Source organism: Microcebus murinus, chromosome 14, assembly GCF_040939455.1.
Source record: "Microcebus murinus isolate Inina chromosome 14, M.murinus_Inina_mat1.0, whole genome shotgun sequence".
Taxonomy (NCBI): domain Eukaryota; kingdom Metazoa; phylum Chordata; class Mammalia; order Primates; family Cheirogaleidae; genus Microcebus; species Microcebus murinus.
Window position 1 is genome coordinate 69779314 of NC_134117.1, and position 10877 is coordinate 69790190.

A 10877-nucleotide genomic window follows, 5' to 3' on the forward strand; every position below is an offset into this window, starting at 1 on the left:
TGCAGGTCGGTGAGTGTTCTTATGATCCACATACGAAATTCCTCTTCTGTCATTTTGTTTGCCTGATTTTGGTTGGTGTCCATTTCTAGGGGGCTGGTGCTCCTCTTTGGGGGTGTGTTTTCCGTTTGGTTCTTCATATTTCCTGAGTTCCTTCGCTGATTTCTTCCCATGTCGATCATTTGTTGTTTCTTTCCTTTAGGTTTTTGTTTGGGTATTCACACGCCTTGTTTAGTTTCTGAGCCGTTAGGTGGTGTCTGTGGGTGAGATTCGACCACTCCCTGTATAATGAGTCAGTGGGTGCTATGAAAAGGCTGTGCAGGATGCCATACCTGTCAGTAGGTGGCGCTTGCTTGGAGATACAGGCTATGCTGTTGATTTTGTGTCCTGTTATCAGCTCTTGTTCTGGGCGGAGCTGGGTTGGGTAAGCCTGCGGTTAACAGGGGTCAAAGTTCTGTTCTCTGCTTCCAGGAAAAGCTGTCAGCAACGGGCTGGAATGGTCCCACTCAGCCAGAAAGTCTGCTTGTGGGGGTGGTGCTGTCTGAGACCCGCAGTCTGGAGCGAGCCTCGCTTCTTTCCACCCTCCCCAACTCCGCAGCTACTCCTGGGCCTCTGCCAGCAAGCCAGACCACAGGCCACCAGGCCTCCCCTGATTGCGATGCCGGCAGGGAGTTTCCCTGCACGGGAACGCCACCTGGGCTGGGCGCACGGCCTCCCTTTGGGGGAAGGGTTGCCCTCTAGAATGCTGATCTGCTCCTGGAGGCACACACACCTCAGTAGGCTGTTCACAAATATCCCTTCTGTGCCCCGGGCAATGCTAGGCCTCAGTGCATGGGATCTGGTCTGCAGGTCCGACCTCTGGGTCCCAGAGTTCAAACTGTATCCCCACCAGGGAGAGGAGTTCTGGTCCCAATTCACCCACAGGGAGCCTTAGCTGTGTCCGTGTCTCTCAGCCTGTGAGTCTGCACCGTTCTCCTGGGAACACTGTGCCAGCAGCACCTGGGAGGACTGGCGGGTAGGGAGCTCACAGTCTGAGTTCCCCTTAGTCAGCTGTAGGGTCCCAAAAGGGAAGGTCCCGTTCCCTGAAGGTGCCTCTGGCTGGTGGCTGTATTGTCTCTCTGGGCAGCCACAGGTAGGGTCGGCAGAGAGGGGAGGAGGAGTCAATATGGCGCCTGCCGAGGGGCTCGGGTCTGTGCACACAGAGGTGCCCCGAGGGATTTGGGAGTCTGATTCCGTGTCTGCTAAACGCTCACTGCTAGCTGGCGGCGGCCGTCTCTGGGCTGGTGTCCGCAGGTCTCTCCACCCGCTGGGGAGCCCACCTGCAGTCCCAAATGCAGGGGAGGGGAAAGGTGATTTATCCACCTACCCTTGCCGCTGGTCTCTGGGCTGCTCTGGCGGTCTCAGCTTCCAGTTTTCCTCTGCAGCCTCCTCCCATGGAGTCTCCCAGGGTCTCAGGTACCCCTCCTTCCAGCCCTCGTCTGCTGTATGCTCGCTTTCTTGCTTCTTTTTTCTAATTTCTGCTAGAATCTGTCTTTTCTGCAGAGACACTCTTTCTGGCGGTGTTTCTCGTCCGCCATCTTGATCCTCCTTCTCCACTAAACAACCTTTTGCAGAATGATCATTTCATAAATGAGAAAATCAAGATGGAAATCAAAAGAGTCTTTGAACTAAATGACAAAGGTGACACAAGTTACCAAAACCTGAGGGACAAAGCTAAAGCACTCCTGAGAGGAAACTTTATTTCCATAAACGCCTATATCCAAAAGTCGAAATGATCACAAATAGACAACCTAATGAATCATCTCAAAGAGCTGGAAAGAGAAGAAAAGACCAACCCTAAACCCAGCAGAAGGAATGAAATCATTAATATCAAATCAGAACTAAATGAAATTGACAACAAGGAAAATATATGAAATATTAATGAAACAAAAAGATGGTTCTTTGAAAAAATAAACAAAATTGACACACCATTGGCTAGACTAACAAAAAGCAGAAAAGAAAAATCTCTAATAAGCTCAATCAGTATCAATAAAGGAGAAACCACAACAGATGCCACGGAGATACAGGATATAATTTATGAATACTACAAAAACCTCTATGCACACAAACTGGAAAATGTGGAGGAAATGGACAATTTCTTAGAAACACACAGACTCCCTAGGCTCAACCAGGAAGAAATTATTCCACAACATCAAGAAGTATGGAATTCTCCTCAACACATTTTATGACGCAAACATAACCGTGATACCAAAACCAGGAAAGGATGCAACAAAAAAGAAAACTACAGACCAATATCACTTATGAATATAGATGCAAAAATTCTCAACAAAATCCTAGCTAATCAAATCCAGGTGCTTGTCAAGAAAATAATTCATCACAACCAAGTGGGCTTCATCCCAGGGATGCAGGGATGGTTGAACATACCCAAATCTATAAATGTAATTCATCATATAAACAGAACCTAAAATAAAGACGATATGATCCTCTCAATAGACGCAGAGAAAGTATTTGACAAAATTCAACACCCTTTTATGATAAGAACGCTCAACAAAATAAGCATAGATGGGGCTTACCTAAAAATGATACAAGCCATATATGACAAACCCACAGCCAATATCATACTGAATGGAGAAAAATTGAAAGCATTCCCACTTAGAACTGGAACAAGACAAGGTTGCCCACTATTTCCACTTCTGTTCAACATAGTGCTGGAAGTCCTTGCTATAGCAATCAGACAAGAGACCAGAATTAAGTGCATCCAAATGGGAGCAGAAGAGATCAAACTCCCACTCTTTGCTGATGACATGATATTATACCTAGAAAACCCCAAGGATTCAACTGAGAGACTCCTTGATCTGATAAATGAATTTGGTAAAGTCTCAGGATACAAAAAATATACACAGAAATCAGAGGCATTCATATATGCCAACAACAGTAAAAGTGAGAACCAAACCAAAGACTCAATTCCTTTCAAAATAGCAAGAAAGAAAATAAAGTACCTTGGAATATATTTAACTAAGGAGGTAAAAGACCTCTACAGGGAGAACTATGACACTGAACAAGGAAATAGCAGAGGACATAAACACATGGAAGAATATACCATGCTCATGAGGCGGAAGAATCAACATTGTTAAAATGTCTATACTACCCAAAGTGACCTACAGAATCAATTCAATCCCTATAAAAATACCATCATCATTTTCCACAGATACAGAAAAAATAGTTTTATGCTTCATATGGAACCAGAGAAGACCACGTATAGCAAAATCAATCCTAGGCAATAAAAACAAAATAGGAGGTATCAATTTACCAGACTTCCAACTATACTAAAAAGTTATAGTCATTTAAAACAGCTTTTTATTGGCACAAGAACAGGGACATTGATCAGTGGAACAGAACGGAGAACCCAGAAATAAAACGATCCTCATATAGCCAACTAATCTTCGACAAAGCAGACAAGAACATACACTGGGGAAAAGAATCCCTTTTCAATAAATGGTGCTGGGAAAACTGGATAGCCACTTGTAGAAGACTGAAACAAGACCCACACCTTTCACCTCTCACAACTCAGGCTGGGTAACAGACTTGAACCTTGGGTGTGAAACTATAGAATGCTAGAGGAAAATGTTGGAAATACTCTTCTAGACCTTGGCCTAGGCAAAAAATTTATGAAGAAGATCCCAAAGGCAATCACAACAGCAACAAAAATAAACAAATGGGACCTGATGAAATTAAAAAGCTTCTGCACAGCAAAAGAAACTGTCAAGAGAGCAAACAGACAACCCACAGAATGGGAGAAAATTTTTGCAAGCTACACATCTGATAAAGGGCTGATAACTAGAATCTATTTAGAACTCAGGAAAATCAACAAGAAAAAATCAAACAACCCTATCCAAAAAATGGGCAAAGGACATGAACAGAAACTTTTCAAAAGAAGACAGAGTAATGGCCAACAAACATATGAAAAAATGTTCAACATCTCTAATCATCAGGGAATTGCAAATCAAAACCACAGTGCAATATCTCTTAACTCCAGTGAGTATGGCCTTTTTCAAAAAGTTCCCAAACAACAAATGCTGGCATGGATGCAGAGAGAGAGGAACACTCCTACACTGCTGGTGGGACTGCAAAATAGTGCAACCTCTGTGGAAAGCAATATGGAGATACCTCAAAGCGATACAAGTGGATCTACCATTTGATCCAGCAATTCCACTACTGGGCATCTACCCAAAAGATCAAAAGTCACTTTATGAAAAAGACACACGCACTCAAATGTTTATAGCAGCACAATTCACAATTGCAAACCTGTGGAAACAATGTAAGTGCCCATCAATTCATGAGTGGGTTAATAAAATGTGGTATATGTATACCATGGAATACTACTCAGCTTTAAGAAACAATGGTGATATAGCACCTCTTGTATATTCCTGGATACAGCTGGAACCCATTCTACTAAGTGAAGTATCTCAAGAATGGAAAAACAAGCACCACATGTACTCATCAGCAAATTGGTATTAACGGATCAACACCTAAGTGGACATATAGGAGTAACATTTATCGGGTGTCCAGAGGGTGGGAGGGGGAGGAGGGGATGGGTATATACAACCACAATGAGTAAAATGTGTAACGTTTGGGGGATGGACACACTTGAAGCTCTTACTTGAGGGGAGGGGGGCATGGGCAACATATGTAACCTTAACACTTGTACCCCCATAATACACTAAAATACAAAAAAATTTCAAAAAAAGCATGGAAAACTCAGTCAAGGGAATTATTGAGAAAAATGTCCCTGGTTTCACCAGAGATTCAGATTTTCATATACAAGATCGTCATCAAACATCAAGAAGATTCACAGCAAATAGGACATCTCCAAGTCTTGATCAACCTGGCCAAAGTCAAAATGAAGGAGAAAATTCTACAAGGTGCAAGAGAAAAGCAACAACTAACCCGCACAGAAAAAAAAAAAATCCAGCCAACACTAGATTTCTCACTTTCTAGGCAAAAACCTTAGAAGACCCAGGAATTGGGACCCCACTTTTAGTTTTCTTAAAGAGAACAACTGCTGGCCAAGTATTTTTTATCCTACAAAATTAAGTTTCATAATTAAGAGAGAAATAAAAGTTTTTCCAGACAAAGTATCACTAAGGGAATTTGTCACTACTACACCTGACCTATAGAAAATACTTAAAACTGCATGATACATGGAACTTGACAATAGATACCCATCAGTGTAAAAGTTCCTGAAAGTTAAAGCTCACAGCTGTAATAAAAAAATCACACAAGGAAAAACCAAACAAGAAGATATCATCCAACATGATGAACAGAATGGTATCCCACATATTAATACTAACACTGGGCCGGGCGTGGTGGCTCACGCCTGTAATCCTAGCTCTCTGGGAGGCCGAGGCGGGCGGATTACTCGAGGTCAGGAGTTCAAAACCAGCCTGAGCAAGAGCGAGACCCCGTCTCTACTATAAAATAGAAAGAAATTAATTGGCCAACTGATATGTATATACAAAATTAGCCGGGCATGGTGGCGCATGCCTGTAGTCCCAGCTACTCGGGAGGCTGAGGCAGCAGGATCGCTTGAGCCCAGGAGTTTGAGGTTGCTGTGAGCTAGCCTGATGCCACGGCACTCACTCTAGCCTGGACAACAAAGCGAGACTCTGTCTCAAAAAAAAAAAAAAAAAAAAAAAAAAAAAAAAAAAAAGAGCTAAAGAAATAAAAAATAAAAAAAAAATACTAACACTGATCATGAACAGTCTGAATGCCCCACTTAAAAGATATAAACTGGCTGAACGGATGAAAAAACACACGTGAAGTATATGGTGTCTCCAACAAACACATATAACACTCAAAGATTCACATAGACTCAAGGTAAATGGAAAAAAAATGTTCTATGCAAATGGAAATTAAAAGGGAACAAGTGTAGCCATTCTCATATCAGATAAAATAGACTTAAAATCAATAATGGTTTCTTTAAAAAAGGCAAAGATAATCATATTATAATGGTAAATGGAGAAATTCATGAAGAAGTCATCACAGTCCCACCAGCAATGTAAAAATGTTCTTATCTCTCCACATCCATGCCAACATTTTCTGTTTGGGGATTTTTGATAAGAGCCATTCAGTAAAGTCTCAGGTTACAAAATCAATACACACAAATCAGAGGTATTCATATACACCAAGAACTGTTAAGCTGAAGCTCAAATCAAAAATGCAATACCTTTTACTATAGCCACAAAGAAAATTAAATATCTAGGAATATATTTAGCGAAAGATATGAAAGACTTATATAAGGAGAGCTATAAAACACTAAGAAAAGAATTTGTAGGTGTAAACAGATGGAAAAATCCAGCTTGTTTATGCATTGGTAGAATCAATATTGTTAAAATGTCAAATTACCTAAAGTGATCTACAGAATAAATGCAATCCCCATCAAAGTACCATCATCATTATTTACAGATCAAGAAAAAATAATTCTTCACTTTGTATGGAACCAGAAAAAACCTTGTATAGCCAAAGCAATCTTACGTAAAAAGAACAAACTGAGAGGTATCAGTCTTCCTGACTTCAAGCTGTACTACAAAGCAATAATAATTAAAACAGCCTGGTACTGGCATAAGAACAGAGACATTGGTCTTTGGAACAAGACTGAGATTCTAGAGATGAAACCATCTGCATATGGTAATCTAATCTTTGATAAAGCAGACAAAAATATACATTGAGGAAAAGAATCGCTTTTCAATAAATGGTGCTGGGAAAACTGGATAGCTACATGCAGAAGAATGAATCAGGATCCCTACCTCTCACAAAAATCCACTCAAGATAGAAAACAGACTTAAACCTAAGGCATGAAACCTTAAGAATACTAGAAGAAGATGTTGGGAAGACCCTTTCAGACATTGGCCTAGGCAAAGAATTTTTGAAGAATACTCCAAAGCTATCAGCACAATAACAAAAATAAACAAATGGGTTCTGATCAAATTAAAAAGCTTCTGTACAGCCAAGGAAACTATCATTAGAGCAAACAAACAACCTACAGAATGGGAGAAAATATTTGCTCTCTATACATCCAACAAAGGTTGGATAACAAGAATCTATCTAGAACTTAAAGGAATCAACAAGAAAAAATCAAACAACCCCATCAATAAATGGGCAATGGAAATGAACAGAAAATTTTCCAAACAAGACAGAATAATGGCCAGCAAACATATTTTAAAATGCTCAACATCTCTTAATCATTAAAGAAATGCAAATCAAAACCACAATGAGATATCATCTAACCCCAGTGAGATTGGCCTCTATCAAAAAAATCCCAAAACAACAAATGCTGGTGAGGATGTGGAGAGACAGGAACACTCTTACAATGCTAGTGGGACTGAAAATTAGTGCAACCTCTGTGGAAAAGAATTTGGAGATATCTCAAAGAGCTAAGTATAGAAATACAATTCGATCCAGCAATAGCATTATTAGGCATCTACCCAAAAAAGCATAAGACATTCTATAATAAAGACATCTGCACCCAAATGTTTATGGCAGCACAATTCACTATTGCAAGGATGTGGAAACAATCCAAGTGCCCATCAATTCATGAGTGGATTATTAAACCTTGGTATATGTATATGATGGACAGTGATCTAGCACCACTTATATTTTCCTGGATTGAGCTTGAGCCCATTATCCAAAGTGAGGTGACACAAGAACGGAAGAATGGGCTCCACATGTACTTGCCATCAAATTGGTACTGACTGATGGTGTTCTCCAGGGATTAGATGATTGAGGGGATAGACTCACAACTGAGGGATGTAGTGATCATTGTGGAGGGGAAGGCATACCTCTAACCCTTGCTAGGGAGAGGCAAAGATATAAAATGTTTGTACTCTCATATTTTCCTGAAATAAAAAAATTTAATTTAATTTAATTTTTAAAAAAATAAACAAGCCTATGAAAAACTGTGTGGGAATCTTTATATACACATATGGTAGACAAAAATAAATTATCTTCTGCTACTTCAGTCAATTCTCTTCTTATGTCCCCCAAATCTTTGCAATATAATCTTTTATGATCCCAATAAAATCACAGAACAATGTGGTCAAAACAAAATAAAGCAAATCCAGCTCCAGGATTTTGTCTCCAAACTATCATTTCCTACCAAAATATTGAAGAACTAAATTGCAGTTGTAACATGAATGTATCCATTAAAACACTCCATCATCTTCTCCTTGCCATGCTCAAATTGTATGTCTATTACACCATGTCTCTATGTCCCATTACGTATCAATAATGTCATTTTACATTAGTATTAAAATTAACAACCAGAAGTGACACATCTGAACTTTTCATTCCACAAATGAAGAGACTCGTTCATAGATTCACTTGGAGAGAACTTCATAGTCACGATTAGACCTCTTTCCACCTCTGATTAGATTTCCCTAAATTCCTTTAAATTTTCTGTAGCAGGAAAACAATATAACTGTTCAGTTCCTTGTAAAATGTATGATGCTTCTCTCCCTATGGTCCTTCATTTTCAGGTCTTCAAGTACTACAATCAATCTCTAAAACCAATGAAACCAACTAAGATCTACAATTTCAATAGGAGACATGTATATGTCTTCATCACAGAGCAAAAATTGTAGAGATTTGTAATCTTTTTATATACAGAATATTGAACATTGAAAACAATTGTATTCAGTAACTTAAGTAATTTTATTGATACCATGACAGTTGTGTGTTTATATATATTTTTATATATACACATGCATATGCGTGTCCTTCAAAACTCAATATGATGACCATATTATATAGCCTTGAATCAATTTGATATCCTTAGCACTTATGAATTTCATTCTAAATCCTCCTGCACTTACACAAGTAAATACTTAAAACCACATCTTCCCAGCTTTAAGATTCCACAGGCATCAAACAGATTCACATACATGAACTTCTTCATTAAAATTGGTAGAATCCTATTGATTTAAAATTAGTGAAAATATTCAGGAAGATAAGATATTTTAATCTCAAAAGAAAAAATATTATCAGAGCTTTCAGATTGAATTATTACACAAATTAGCCTCTTTTCTAAAAATAAACAGAATCTGAAAAAAATTGTAAATTTACATAAAAGATTGCAGAAATAGAAGGAAGGTTAGATTAGATCAAGGAAAAGATACATTCCTTCTTGGAGAGGTTAGGGCTTTATTTCTGCAATTTCACTCTGGACAGAACATTCCTCAGTGCTTGGTGAACCTGCTTTTCTGAAGAGTGTAGATGACCGGGTTCAGCAGCGGGGTCACCACTGTGTTCACAAGAGCAGCCTCTCTGTTGGAGTCCATCCTGTTTATTTGCTTCAGTTTCATGTATATGAAGACACAGTTGCTGTACATCAGAGAGAGGACAATGAGGTGGGAGGAGCAGGTGAAGAAAGCTTTCTTCCTCACCTTCGCTGATGGGAGACACATAATTGTGATTACTATGTTACTATACACAATGATGGTTACCATGAAGGGTATCAACAGGATAAATAAAGCAAGGCCAAAGGCCATCATTTCAACATATCTGGTGTCAGAACAGGAGAGATTAGTCAAGCGCCCAAAATTACAGAAGAAATGAGGAATTACATTGGGGCCACAGAAGGATAGCCGGGAAATCATTATAACTGGAGCCACCATGAAGAGGAATGCCAAAGTTAGACAAGCAGCGAACAGCAGGAAACATATCCTTGGATTCATGATGACTGGGTAGTGCAGAGGTTTCCAAATGCCCAGGTAGCCAAGAACATGGAAGACATGGGGAACAAACTTGTTGACCCAAGAAATAAAAAAAGAAAAGTTTGTGTGAGGCAAACAGTAAAGGGAATTGTTTGCCTTCCTAGAAGAAAGCAGTTTAGGGATAATTGTGGTGATAAAACAGCATTCACAGAAGGAGAAACTGCTGAGTAAAATATACATTGGTGTCTGGAGGCGATGGCCAGCCCAGGTGATGGTGATTATGAGCATGTTTCCCATAACAGAGCCCAGGTACGCCAGCAGGTGCACCAGGAACAGCACGTTCCCCAGGTGCTGGACAGCAGGGAACCCCTCCAGGATGAATTCATGGACTGCTGTTCTGTTCCTTGCTTCCAACATCGCTGGCTTTTCATTTCTTTAATCAACTCTCATTGAGCTTTTGGTACGACAAGACTAAAGAATGAAGAACTTTGATTTATTAAATATGTAAAACAACATAGATGTATGGCACGTAGACTTTGTTATCTTTAAACTTTATATGTAGTTTTTGCTCATTGTTAATTAAAAATAAGTGATTTTATCTATGAATGTTTTTATATTACATTCAGCCTAAAATACTGGGTAAATGAGAACTGTGTCTTCATAAAAGAAAATAAAATTTTAACAGTATTTGTCATTTTCATATGTAGTCTATTTTCAAGCAGAAAAAGAAGTCCTCCTTTTAATTGTGTATCTGATCATGAAACATGTTCCTGGGAAAATACCACTCATATTAATACATAATGCAGTGGCAAGATGAATACTGCGGAAGGAAATTTGTAACAAAAAAAAACTTGTCATTGAAGTCTGTCATCCCACACAAAAAAAATTCCTTCATGATGTCAGGGTTTGTTTCAATATTTGGGGCCATAATATCATTAGTAAGAAAACTTTCTGTGGCTGCAGCTGCAGCCCTCTGAAGTGAGTTAGGTTAGAAGAGTCACAGACCCACTCTAATTGGATTGTTGGAAACTTAACCCAGGTCACTTTTATCTAGAGCCTGAGATCAGTCAGTAAAATGGAGTACCTTACCTTCATCCCATGTTAAGTGGTCAGTACAGGGGAAGATCTGCATCTTCTGACCCTTCCATCCATATACTTAAGGAAAGTCTA

The 10877-nt window shown here is 39.3% G+C and overlaps 1 pseudogene; it reads right to left on the reverse strand.

The window, feature by feature from the left end:
* Positions 1-9195: 9195 nt before the first annotated feature.
* On the reverse strand, positions 9196-10124 carry LOC142875394 (olfactory receptor 6C75-like; annotated as a pseudogene).
* Between the last annotated feature and the right edge of the window lie 753 nt (positions 10125-10877).